Source organism: Cervus canadensis, chromosome 14, assembly GCF_019320065.1.
Source record: "Cervus canadensis isolate Bull #8, Minnesota chromosome 14, ASM1932006v1, whole genome shotgun sequence".
In the NCBI taxonomy this organism is placed as follows: Eukaryota; Metazoa; Chordata; class Mammalia; order Artiodactyla; family Cervidae; genus Cervus; species Cervus canadensis.
The window spans coordinates 55,496,512-55,511,243 of record NC_057399.1 but is presented as its reverse complement, the minus strand read 5'-3'; positions in this window follow the sequence as shown (position 1 = coordinate 55,511,243).

Sequence of the window (14,732 nt, the reverse complement as noted above, 5' to 3'; positions counted from 1 at the left end):
CCTATGTTCTTGTTTAATAAAAGTTAACGTGGGAAAGATCAAAATAGTACAAAATACATTTACTTGTGCAAAGAAAGTATTAGAGTGTATAAATGTTTTGCTTTTGAACTTTACTCTCAAATAGTACTAATTTCCCTTGTACTGAATGTTTATTAACTGCTAGATGTTACACACATTATATTTTTAACTTAGATGATACTCCCAGGAGATAACTCTTTTCTTTACTTGCCTGGGGGTCAAGTAAGGCAAAGAGAATTGCTAAGTTTCCTTGCTCATAAAATGGCCAGGATTTGGACCTTGCTCTCATTCATTCTAAAGCTAGTGCGCCTAACCTGTGCGATGCTCTTTTTCCAGTGTTCCTCATCCCCTTTTCCATTCCTGACCATAAATTCACTCTCTTATTTAGCATTAATTAAATACAGAGAACAATACAGAAACTGGAAGCTTCCCCCACGAGCCCTCAGTCCTCAAGTATATTTGTATCATGTTCCTGGAGTTCTAAGCACCTCAGGCTTCACTGACATGTTGGATATTAACTGCTCTGGTTTACCGCATGATCTTTCTTTGAGGACCGGCTCTGAAGAGAGCAGCTCATTTGCCTCCTTGATTATGCCTTCACATTTTGCACCCTGGTCTTATCACTGTCCTTTTCTCAGTGAGGAGGTACGAGCTCAATGAATGGAATACCTTTCTTTGAAGATTAAATAAAAGGATGCTGTCCTATTTTAAGCCAAAGGAAGATTTTGGAGAAAGCCTGAGGCACTAAACAACACTTTAGCTGCAGATCAAGGGCACCTTGCTCCCGGAATTACTTCTCCAGGGGAGACTCACAATGCAAGTGTTAGCCTGGAAGGACTTCCCCCCAGTCCCTTCCCAACTCTTCATGTGGGATTTTGTGTGAATCATTTTTTGAGCCACAGGACAAGAAAGGTTTCCAGCTGATTAGACTGTGAAATATCAGGAGTCTCCACATCAGAGCCTCTCTTTCCCTCTGATGAGCTGTAAGAACTGGAAGTGTTAATGATGTGTCCCATTCACTGGGGACCTACCAAGTCCGGACACAGTGACCATTCCCAGGGAGAGTTACCGTCTCCATTTTGTACTAAGTAAAACGAGCTCAGTAGAGGTTATATAACTTGCCTCAACACAGAGGCAGACAATGGGAGAGACATGATGCAAAACGAGGCTCTCATACTCCTAAATCATCACTCTCTTCATGATAAAGTCCACAAAGTCCTGAAACCTCATTTTTGTTGAGGAGGGTTAGGAACCTATGTGGAGTTAGGGACAAAACTTGATAGAAAATTCATTGTGTGTGATTTCTGGGAGAAGGGTCACAGCTGGTTTTGGCAAAATTACTAAGAAAAGCTATGTACAAGGCCATTCTGCCTGCATTTGTTACTCTAATCACTCTCCTGCCTTGATGCCTCCAAGAGCCTAATACTTACATAGTATTTCAGACTGTTCAAACCTGAGTCTCAATATTATTATTTTTTTAAATGAATTTAACAATATCTATTGTATGACCTATTATGGAATTTTATGAAGTGTGTCCGGCCAATTTATTAAGTGCTCCAATGTATGCTAATTGGCCCAGATGAATAAACACAATACCATCTAATGATTATTCTTTCTTGAATGTAAATTATAACATGGGTTTTACATTTAAGTCTCATTGTGTGGAGGAGAGCTAAGAAGATCCATGGATACTGACAAAAGATAACAGACTCCTGAGTCAGAAACAAAGGACTTTATTTCTAATGACAAAAGCATGCCAAGAGTATTATCCTGGGTTTACTGATTCCCCAAGCCCCAATCTTACAAAGTGATATGGAGACCAGATGGAATATGCACATACAATGGGATCTTTTCTAAAAGAAAAGAATCTTCAGTTTAGATAATCTCCCACCTTTTTTTTTTTCATACTAGCATTATGTAGCCAGTGAGACACCAAAATGTCCAACTCCAAATCTGTTGTTTTTCTCATATGAATCACTGATTTTCCAACTTGGAAAGTAACTCAGGGGAAAGTGACCAGGTTGGCAAGTGGTGAAGCAGTTCTGATGACCTTCAGACCCACACCTAGCCGGGACATCACGGCCCACGTCACGGGAAGCCAGAACAGGGAGACAGGCACATTCCTCTTCCAGTCTTCTAGGCTGTGAGTTTCCCTTCCCCAGGCAGTTTGGTTTAGAACTGATGAGAGGGAAGTAAAATATTGGCTTACTCTTATCCCTTCATCTATAGAAGATGGGAGTGTTCTTAGATAACAGATGACAAAGGGGAGTATTACTTTCAGCTCACACAACTGCCAGTCCCTTTCTTGGCAAGACAAGAAAGTTTGCGTTCTACAGATTTCAGAGCCAAAGAGTCAATATCAGGGAAAAAAAAAAAGTTGTGTTTTGAAGTCAGGTAGCCCAAATAGATAACTGTGTTCTCTAATCTTCAGTAAGCTTAAGGAAGTCTGCTTCTTCTAGTTTTTGTTTCCCGTTAGAACAGCTTCCCACTTCTCCTAGCTGCTTTTCCTTTCCTTTCTTCTCACATAAGCCTGGAAATATTTAGTTTGATTGTGTGAGGACAATACTAATTATAGTAATTTATGTGAACCCTTTAGCAATTATGACTAATCACTGTGCAACACAATAATGATTATGCATATCATTAAATATGCATCAGATTACTTTGGTTGTGAGTTTTATTTGATTACACTGCTAAACTCTTCACATATTAATCCTTCAGAGTCTGTTGCTCATTGAAATATGCTCGCATATGCTCACAAGTTTTAAACTGCTATGGTACTTTTCATAGGGTCCTTTCTGCATAATCAATGGCCTTGAACTAATAAGTTACCTCTTCTGAAGTGGTTTCTTTATTTTTAAGATAAGCATCTCTACTATGACATAGGCTCCTTAAAATGTCTGCCTTGCAGTAGTCATTATCTTGAGATTCCCTATGCTATCTTCATTTTTCCTGCTATATTTTATTTTTTGTATCTTTTACAAACTCAAAAATGAAACATGTCTATGTTTCCAAGAAGGAAAGTGTAGATATTAATATTCATTAGGTATTTTTAAAATAAAATTTTATTAAACTCTTTGGTTAAAATCTGGTAAAGTAAACCAATCATAACTTGACAAAAAAATGGAGCTCATTGAGACAATTTAAGTCATAAATGAAGAAGTATAGTTTTCTCCGGGCATCTGTAGAAGTAGGACCTATGCCATAGCACAAAGAACTGTGCTTAGACATGGCTGCATGGATGGGAGGTGGTTTGGAGGGAAATGGACGCATTTATATGTATGGCTGAGTCACTTTGCAGTGCACCTGGAACTATCACAACATTGTTAAATGGCTACACTCCAAATCAAAATAAAATATAAAATAAAAAAATCAAAATGGTTCAGCCAGTGGTTAAAAATAACAAAAACATAAAGGGACGGGGGAAAGGACATAGTAAATATGGCAAAATGATGAAAATTGTTGAATATACAGAAACTTGAATATATAAAACTTTGAATATACAGATGTTCAATAAACTAATCTTGCAACCTTAAAAAATTGTAGGCCTGTAAACTGAGGTTTCTAAAATAAAATCCCTGCGATCCCAAACTCATTACTTTATATAGAGTTCCAATGTAGATTTCCAAGTCAAAATAAACATTCATAAAATAAGCTCATGGGAAGGCATATGGGACTAGAATACTGATGATGGTTTTATAGAAAGAATATAAAGATTCTGGTATGAGAGGATAAAAGGAACATTTTCCAAAAAGGGAAGATTTCGATAGCAGATATTTATTGTGATGTTTCTTGCATGTAAGAAGCATTGAGATTGGACACCTGACCACAGCTGGAGATGATATTAAGGAGTAGGAGATGAAGGCCTTAGTATGAGGTGTGCTCAGTCATGTCCCACTCTTTGCGACCCTGTGGTTTGTAACCGGCCAGGCTCCTCTGTCCTTGGGATTCTCCAGGCAAGAATACTGGAGTGGGTTGCCATGCCCTCCTCCAGGGGATATTCCCAACCCAGGGATCAAACCCCCGTCTCCTGCATTGCAGGCAGATTCTTTATCACTGAGATACCAGGGAAGCGCTTAGAATGAAGTAAGCAAGAGTATATGATGCAAGGCTTCAAAGTCAAAATGGATTTGTGACCTAAAGGCCATAAATTAGTCATTACACTTATGTTATTTTTTGAGTATGACTTTTAGTACATTAGATAGAAATAGACAAAGGTGAGACATTTCATAATTATAACAAAAATAAGATGGCATATCAAAGCACTTGAATTTTCTTTAAAAAATTACAATAACCGTATGCTTGAGAATTACCCCTAGTTCTCTGTCTATCTCTGTTTTGATTTATTGTTAATCTTCTAGTATTTTACATCTTTATTTTTGGCCAGTTTTGTATATACTTCTGTGAAATGTTTGGAGGAGGCTCTTTTGGAAGGATATAATTAGACATATGTTGTCCTAATGAGTCCATAAAATCACTCAATTTTCTTCAAGATTCAGTCTAAGAACAACAAAAACAAATCCTTTAGGAACCTCTTAAGCAAATTTGATACTATTCATAGAAAAGAGAACCTGATTAGCCTGTGAAAATCCCAAGTTATTAACCAACCATGTATTCAGGATAGAAATCTAGTGAACAAGTGCAAAACATTTGGATGTACTTCATCCCCCCTCAACAAAAACAGTATTCTAGTAATGAATCATTTTATAACAATGGTTTCTTGTCTTGATATATGTCTCTTTTTCTCTGGCAGTATCTTATTTAACCACATGGATTCTTTCTTAATAAGAAGAGGCTGTTGGTTGAAAAATTCTAATTTCCAGAAATTATCTTAATAAAATGAGTCTCTGTGGATAATCATTTTTATCACTGTAATGTATTCACTTTCCATAATAGGCACAGTGCAAATCAAATGTGGGGCATAATAAATCCACATACAAGTGCCATCTGCTGGAAAACTGGAATTGAACCAAAGAGTATCATTTATTTGTGTCTGTAAACATCTATATTCTATTTTTCTTTTGGAGTAGCATTGGAGATATTATCAAGATGTTTAGAATTGTGTCAGAAATTAGTGGAGAGAGTTCCAGTTGTAAGAGATACAACCCTAGACCTCAACAAGAACACTGGTGTTACCATTGAGACAAACCAAATATTTAATTACTCTGTTAAAATTACAGAGAATGATTTTTATTTCCTTCTGTGATAAAACAACTTGCCTGTGACTATTAAACATGAGGTATGGATATTTATAACTTCCTACCTTTTAAAATAAAAGGAGCTACATCACTGATACAGGGATTTCTTTCATGTTTACATCCTCTGATTAATTGTTCTTCTTACAAAGTTTTCTGCAAATGTTTTATTAAGGCCCAGAATCAAACTTTGTCCAAATAAGAGATATTTTGGGAGGTTACTATATGTCAGGCACTTTGCTATGTGCTTGACATATGGAAGCTCTGCTTAATCCTTATCACAACCCTAAGGTAGATATGATTTTTTTCATTTTACGAAGGGGACAAGTGAGGCACAAGAAAAGTTTCCCAGGTAATAGAGCTAATTAGTGTTTAACCAAGAGTCAAATATAGGTTGGTGGACTTCAGAGCCCACTTTCATAATGATCTCATTATTGCAAGCATTTATCTGTGCTTAAAATATGTCAGAGTCTGTGTGGAGTATTTATGCCATTTCATTGATCTTGCATCAAAGAAGTGGGGTATGTAATATCATTGTCCCAATTTTATAGACATTAAAGCTGAGGCTCATAGAGGTTCGACAGCTGGCCTTGGGTCACATACATAATATGAGATCTGAATTGAGGTTTTCTTTCTCCAAAGGCTGAGTTCCTAACAACTATATTATTATCGTATCATATGAATTCTTTACTCTTTAAAAAAAAGTCAACCACTTTCAAATCATCTTTACCAATTCAATATAAATTCTCAAACTGATCTGAAAAGCAAGGTTGTCTTCCCTGAATCTAAATGAACTCCAGAGGAACTTGCTTATTGTACCTTCCAGGGATAACATTTCTCAAACATTATATAGCATGTCAAGTCAAGAGATTATTTGAAACTAAGTAGATTAGCAAATAGATTTTATCTTTCACAGAATGATTTTACCTAAGAGAGAGCTATAAAATGAAAATGAAAAGTCCTAAAATGTATTGCTTATTTTATTTAACCTGCTTATGAAATAGTAGGAATATTTATCTATTTATTGTCAAGTTCCTCTTTAAAATAGTCATCAATTAGTTACACTTTAATATGTCCACCTATAAAGTCACTCTCAGCTAAATCTTAGAGCGAGATTCTACTATTGCTTATCAATAATGTTGTCCTAAATGGCATTCTGGTTTGGTTTCTTTCATAGTTTGTAACTTCTTGACCTTATGTTTAACAGAGAAAATGAGGCAATTTTGATTTTTTTTTTTAATGCCTAAAGGAACTTTAGAAGTTATTTAATCCAAATCCATTGAGGACAGTGAGCCATGAAGAAGTTTGGGCAAGGCAATAAACTGTCCAACTGGTGCTAGTGTTTCTGATTCCCTGTCCTTTATTTTTGTATCATGTAATATAGTCAGTACTGCACCTATGTTGATTGTAATTCTTAATTTCATCACATCTTCATGTGTATCATCATCATCATTTACTCTGTGGTGTGGTGAGGAGAGAAGGGTATAAAAATAGGTGTAAAGTACTGTGTCAGCTGAGTGAATAAAATTTTTTATTTTTTTTACTTATATACTGGAAATTTTGATAGTAATACATCCATGTTTTCCTGAAAATTATCTTTTCTTAAAAGCTCTAGAATGCTATGTCTTTAAAATATTTGCAATGAGAAATAGCTAGCCCGATTGCAGAGGCAGTTCTTAAGCACTATAATTAAATGGTTTCCAGAAAAAAAAAATTAAAACTTGAAGACTACATCTCAAATTTTGTGTTTGATTGGTTAATTTTATGAAAACACATTAAAATGCTGATTGGATAATGTTGTCTGTTAAAAACCAAACAGAAACATTTCAAATGAAGTTTATAAAAGAAACATCTAGAGATCAGTATAGAAAAAATTTAGAAGATAAAAAAAACTTTGGTAATCAGTGATAGTCACAGAATACTTATGTCAAATAAAATCTAAGATCAGAATGGTCAGCAAAAGTTATTTTAGCAGCACAAATTTTCAAGACAGAAAACCAAAAGAAAATTTAGAAGGGATGAAACAATGTCTCTTCATAGGGAGCCAGAAATAGTAACTTCATTGTTGAACAGACACTCAGGGAGAGACAGTGCATTCATTACATCCATGGAAGATCTCAAATATGAAATACATCTTATTAACTAATTTGTATGATCATTTGTTACCAACTAACATTTACTGAATCCTCTATTGGGTCTGAATATTTAACACTTTTTATCTCTGAATTCTTACAACAACCTTCTAATGTATGCATTAGGCTTCCCTGGTGGCTCAGATGATAAAGAATCTGCCTTCAATGCAAGAGACCAGGGTTCAGCCCCTGGGTCAAGAAGATCCCTTGGAGGAAGTCTTGGCAACCTGCTCTAGTATTCTTGCCTAGAGAGAATTCCATGGATAGAGAAGCCTGGTGGGCTATAGTCCATGGGGTCAAAAAAGAGTCAGACACGACTAACATGTATAATGTATGTATTACTGTCTCCATTGTGTTGAACAGAAATATGAGGTTCAATATCAAATAACTAAGGAGTGATAGAACCGGGGGGTGAATCCAGAATGGTCTGCTCCAAATTCCTGCTTTCATAGCTACTCTGCCATTTTTGTATCTCCTGCCACATCTTCTTTCCTAGTAACCTAGTTAGTGCTTACTTGGCAATATCATATAATTCTCTGGGTTTTCTTACCTTCTAAGATGGTCTTTTTAAATTGACCCTTATATTCTGGATTTTGAATGATAAGTGGCCAAAACAATCTTGAAAAAGATCAAAGGTTGAGAATGTGCATTTACTGATTTCAAAACTTTATACAAAGTTACAGTGATTAGCATAGTTTAGTACTGTTAAAATGTCCAAGACAATTCAATAGAGGGAAGTTATAGTCTTTTTGACAAATAATGCCTGAACAACTAGATATCCACAGGCAAAAGAATGAAATTGGACCTCCACCTAATACCACACCCAAAAATGTATTCAAATATATGTGTGACCTTGGGTAAGGGATTTTAAATCCAGCACCAAATCATGAATAATGTAAGAAAAAAAACGGATTCCATCAAAATTAAAAACTTTTACAACTCATGGTACTGTTAAGAAAGTGAAAAAAAGAACTTACATATGGGAGAAAATATTGTGACTCTATATCTGATAAGGTATTTCTGTTCAGAATATACAATTATCTTAGAATTTAATAATAGTAACTCAACTAAAATATGGGCAAATGATTTGAATAAAAATTTTTCTCTGAAGAAGATATATTATGGCCAATAAGCACATGTAAAGACTCTGTGTGATTAGCTACTATGGAAATATAAATGAAAACCATAACCATGTGGTATCACTTCTTACAGACTGTTCAGTACAGTTCAGTTCAGTTGCTCAGTCATGTCTGACTCTTTGTGACCCCATGGACTGTAGCATGCCAGGCTTCCCTGTCCTTCACCAACTCCTGGAGCTTGTTCAAACTCATGGCTATTGAGTTGGTGATGCTATCCAACCGTCTCATCCTCTGTTGTCCCCTTCTTTCTTCAATCTTTCCCAGCATCAGGGTCTTTTCCAATGAATCAGTTATTCACATCAGGTGGCCAAAGTATTGGAGTTTCAGCTTCAGCGTCAGTCCTTCCAATGAATATTCAGGACTGATTTCCTTCAGGATTGAGTGGTTTGATCTCCTTGCAGTCCAAGTGACTCTCAAGAGTCTTCTCTAACACCACAGTTTAAAAGCACAGATTCTTTGGCACTCAGCTTTCTTTATAGCCCAACTCTCACATCCATACAAGACTACTGGAAAAAACATAGCTTTGACTAGATGGACCTTTGTTGGCAAAGTAATGTCTCCACTTTTTAATATGCTGTCTAGGTTGGTCATTGCTTTTCTTCCAAGGAGCAAGCATCTTTTTATTTCATGGCTGCAGTCACCATCTACAGTGATTTTGGAGCCCAAGAAAATAAAGTCTGTCACTGTTTTCATTGTTTCCTTATCCATTTGCCCTGAAGTGATGGGACTGGATGCCGTAATCTTAGTTTTTTGGTTATTGAGTTTTAAGCCAACTCTCTCCTCTTTCATTTTCATTAACAGACTTTTTAGTTCCTCTTCACTTTCCGCCATAAGGGTGGTGTCATCTGCATATCTGAGGTTATTGATATTTCTCCTGGCAATCTTGATTCCAGCTTGTGCTTCTTCCAGCCCAGCATTTCTCATGATGTACCTGCATAGAAGTTAAATAAGCAGGGTGACAATATATAGCCTTGATGTACTCCTTTCCCAATTTGGAACCAGTCTGTTGTCCCATGTCTGGTTCCATGTCTGGTTCCAGTTCTGTCTCGTCTTACAGACTAGACAGTCTGTAATGAGAAGAACAATACCAAGTATTTGGCAGGGATGTGAAGAGATTGGAATTGTCATACATTGCTGATGGGAATGTCCTATGGTGTAACCACTCTGGAAAACAATTTGACTGCTCCTCACTACCTTAAACATAGAATTACCATGACTTGGCAAATGCTTTCCTCCATATAGCCAGGAGAAGTAAAAATGTACATCCATACAAAAACGTGCACATGAGTATTTATAGCAAATGTTCGTAATAGACAAAAAGCAAAGATAATCCAAATATGTATTAACTGAATGGATAAACAAATACATGCATACACTGAAATGTGATTTGACAATAAAAAGAGATAAAATAATGATATAAACGCCAATATCAGTGAGTCTCATAACATTATACTGAAATGAAAGAAGTCATTTGCATATACACAAAAACACATATTGTTTGATCCATTTATATCAAATTCCATTTTAGGCAAATTTATTGACAAAGAATGAAGATTAGTGGTCTCCTGAGGTTGAATGAAGAGGTGGGGAGGAGAGACCAAATGGAGATTGACTATTAACAGGCAAGGGGTTTCTTTTAGGGTGAACAAGTATGTCCTAAAACCAGATTGTGCTGATGGCTACAAACTTCTGTACATAAATGTTCTAAGATAATTTTACACTTTAGTTGTGAATTATATGGTATATTAATTATGGTATATTAATTATATGGTATATTAATTATTAAAGATATTTCTTACAAACTATTCTTACATATGTTGTTTTGTATTTATAATGATACCAGCCTTAAGATACATGCCTGAAAATAGGAGTTAAAGGATCAAATAATTTGTGTACTTCTTTAGAGTATTTGCTGCAAATTGACAAATTTGCCTCCTGGGAATTATGCCAATTTGTTTTTTGCTAGAAATCATTGCATTTTCAAAAGTATATCTATAAGCAATATTGAATATCATCATTATTTCTATATTCTGAGCTTGATGAGAGAATAGAGTTCATTTTCATCTTCTCGGTATTCTGCTGAGGTCAAGTCTTCTAAAATATTTTATTGGTAATTTTAATGTATGCATTTGTACATGTGTGTTGTGTGTAGGCACACATGGGTGTGGATAGAGGGCCTCTATTCTTTGCTTATACTTCTGTTAGAGTTTCAGTTCAGTTCAGATAAGTTCAGTCACTCAGTCGTGTCCAACTCTTTGTGACCCCATGGACTGCAGCACGCCAGGCCTCCCTGTCCATCACCAACTCCCAGACTTTACCCAAACTCATGTCCATTGAGTTGGTGATGCCATCCAACCATCTGATCTTCTGTTGTCCCCTTCTCCTCCTGCCTTCAATATTTCCCAGCATCAAATTCTTTTCAAATGAGTCAGCTCTTTGCATCAGGTGGCCAAAGTATTGGAGTTTCAACTTCAACATCAGTCCTTCCAGAGAACACTCAGGACTGATCTCCTTTAGGATGAACTGGTTGAATCCCCTTGCAGTCCAAGGGACTCTCAAGAGTCTTCTCCAATAACACAGTTCAAAAGCATCAATTCTTCGGTGCTCAGCTTTCTTTATAATCCAACTCTCACATCCATACATGACTACTGGAAAAGCCATAGCCTTGACTAGATGGACCTTTGTTGGCAAAGTAATGTCTCTACTTTTTTAATATGCTGTCTAGGTTGGTCAAAACTTTCCTTCCAAGGAGTAAGCATCTTTTAATTTCATGGCTGCAATCACCATCTGCAGTGATTTTGGAGCCCAGAACAATAAAGTCAGCCACTGTTTCCACTGGTTTCCCATCTACTTGCCATGAATTGATGGGACCGAATACCATGATCTTAGCATTCTGAATGTTGAGCGTTAAGCCAACTTTTCACTCTCCTCTTTCACTTTCATCAAGAGACTCTTTAGTTCTTCTTCACTTTCTGCCATAAGGGTGATGTCATCTGCATATCTGAGATTATTAATATTTCTCCCAGAAATCTTGATTCCACCTGTGCTGGAATTCCAGCTGGGCTGGATGAAGCACATCCAGCTTTTTTCATGATGTACTCTGCATATAAGTTAAATAAGCAGGGTGACAGTATACAGCCTTGACATTCTGCTTTTCCTATTTGGAACCAGTCTGTTGTTCCATTTCCAGTTCTAACTGTTGCTTCTTGACCTGCATACAGATTTCTCATTGGCAGGTCAGTGGTCTGGTATGCCCATCTCTTGAAGAATTTTCCAGTTTATTGTGATCCACACATCAAAGGCTTTAGCATAGTCAATAAAACAGAAACAGATATTTTTCTGGAACTCTGATTATCCAGTGGATGTTGACAATTTGATTTCTGATTCCTCTACCTTTTCTAAATCCAGCTTGAACATCTGGAAGTTCATGGTTCATGTTCCATTGAAGCCTGGCTTGGAGAATTTTGAGCATTACTTTACTAGCATGTGAGATGAGTGCAATTGTGCAGTAGTTTGAACATTCTTTGGCATTGCCTTTCTTTGGGATTGGAATAAAAACAGACCTTTTCCAGTCCTGTGGCCACTGCTGAGTTTTCCAAACTTGCTGGCATATTGAGTGCAGCACTGTCACAGCATCATTTTTTAGGATTTGAAATAGCTCAACTGGAATTCCATCACCTCCACTAGCTTTCTTCATAGTGATGCTTCCTAAGGCCCACTTGACTTCATATTCCAGGATGTCTGGCTCTAGGTGAGTGATCACACTGTGATTGTCTGGGTCATGAAGATCTTCTTTGTACATTTCTTCTGTGTGATCTTGCCACCTCTTCTTAATATCTTCTGCTTCTGTTAGGTCCATACGATTTCTGTCCTTTACTGTGCCCATCTTTACATGAAATTTTCTCTTGGTATCTCTAATTTTCTTGAAGAGATCTGTAGTCTTTCCCATTCTGTTGTTTTCTTCAATTTCTTTGCATTAATCACTGAGGAAGGCTTTCTTATCTATTCTTGCTATTCTTTGGAATTCAGCATTCAAGTGGGTATATCTTTCCTTTTCTCCCTTGCGTCTTGCTTCTCTTCTTTCCACAGCTATTTGTAAGGCCTCCTCAGACAGCCATTTTGTGTTTTTGCATTTCTTTTTCTTGGGGATGGTCTTGATTTCTGTCTCCTCTACAATGTCACGATCCTCCGTCCACAGTTCATCAGGCACTCTGTCTATCAGTTCTAGTCCCTTAAATCTATTTCTCACCACCACTGTATAATCATAAGGGATTTGATTTAGGTCATACCTGAATGGGCTAGTGGTTTTCCCTGCTTTCTTCAAGTTAAGTCTGTATTTGGCAATAAGGTGTTCATGATCTGAGCCACAGCCAGCTCTTGGTCTTGTGTTTGCTGACTATATAGAGCTTCTCCATCTTTGACTGCAAAGAATATAATCTGTCTGATTTTGGTGTTGACCATCTGGTGATGACTGTGTGTAGAGTCTTTTCTTGTGTTGTTGGAAGAGGGTGTTTGCTATGACCAGTGCGTTCTCTTGTCAAAGCTCTGCTAGCCTTTGCCCTGCTTCATTCTGTACTCCAAGGTCAAATTTGCCTGTTACTCCAGGTGTTTCTTGACTTCCTACTTTTGCATTCCCTTCTCCTATAATAAAAAGGACATCTTTTGGGGGTTTTAATTCTAAAAGTTCTTTTAGGTCTTCATAGAACCATTCAACTTCAGCTTCTTCAGCATTATTGGGGCATAGACTTGGATTACTGTGATTTTGAATGATTTGTCTTATAAATGAATAGATATCATTCTGTCGTTTTTGAGATTGCATCCCAGTACTTCATTTCGGACTCTTTTGTTGACTATGATGGCTACTCCATTTTTTTTCTAAGGAATTCTTGCCCATAGTAGTAGATATAATGGTCATCTGAGTTAAATTTCACCCATTCCAATCCGTTTTAGTTCACTGATTCCTAAAATGTAGAGTTTACCTTTTCCTTCTTGGCTTATGAAGCTATTTTATGATAAATACATTCAAGCTTTCTTATAGTTTGTTCTTATCATACAGGGAATTTTCGCTTTTATGGATTCTGAAGCAGTATTCTTTTGATTTAAAAAATTTTTTGCATCTGTGCTTAGAAAGACAAACTCAACTCCAAGAATTAATATTTAACTGCATATTTCTCTAGGTCTTTTATTCACTGTGTCTTTTTGATCTTGAATTCTTTTGAAATTTATCTATATGTAGGTATAATGTAGAGCTCTTTCTTAAATTGTTCGAACCCAATTTATTGAATAAGTTATCCTTTTGTTTTTTATTTGAAGTGTCATTTTTATCAAAAATTTAATTATTTAACATTCTGAACCTACCTTTTTTCTATTCTGTCTTTTGACATTTTATCCTGTGTTAACAAAGCTGTGTATTTTTATATTTTCATAATAGTTAACAAATATCCATAATAGGTTTCTCATAATTTTAAAAAATTATCGGGAATATTTATCCCCTTTATTTTTGCTGATGAGTTTTGTCTGTTTCTCTCAGAGTTTCCTTTTTTGATGTTGTATTAAATGGATAGGTTTTAATAACATCCAGCCTTCCCATTTATAACACCTGTTTGTTACAAAACTTTTATTTTATTCCAAATAGCTTGTTGATTGATGTTCTTATATTTCCATTAGACAATTGTTTCATGAAAATATTGTCATACATATTATCTATCTTTTACAATATTATTTCCCAATTTTTTTATTCCTATTAAATCAGCTAAAATTGTAATAAATCATAAACTGGGCATTGTTTTCTTTTCCTGAGTTTAATAGAGATAACTTTATTATGAAATTTGTTTCAATAATATTTGGGGGAAAACTACTGCCCAAACTGGCTCAGTGAAGAAAGGATACAGTCATTAAGAAAGAAACAATAAATTTCAGACCTATTTAATTCTAATTTCAGATCTATGCCTTTTGGGACATGAACAAACACATTTGATGTCAAATAATATAAAAAGAACTGCTATAAAATGTCATTTGTTAAAACCAATATTTCCGTATCTCTTGAAACATAGAAATTTTTAATGGCCAGGATATGTTAAAATTGGTAGAGTCACTTTGGAAAATGATGTCCTTGCGTGTAATGTTGCCTTTTGATTTTAGATACTTATTGCTTCTCATGTTAAGAAATTAAATTGTAGTTTTAGTTAACTGAATTGTTAAAAAATGTATGCTGTGTTTTATTATAAAAGATAACTACTTTACTGAAA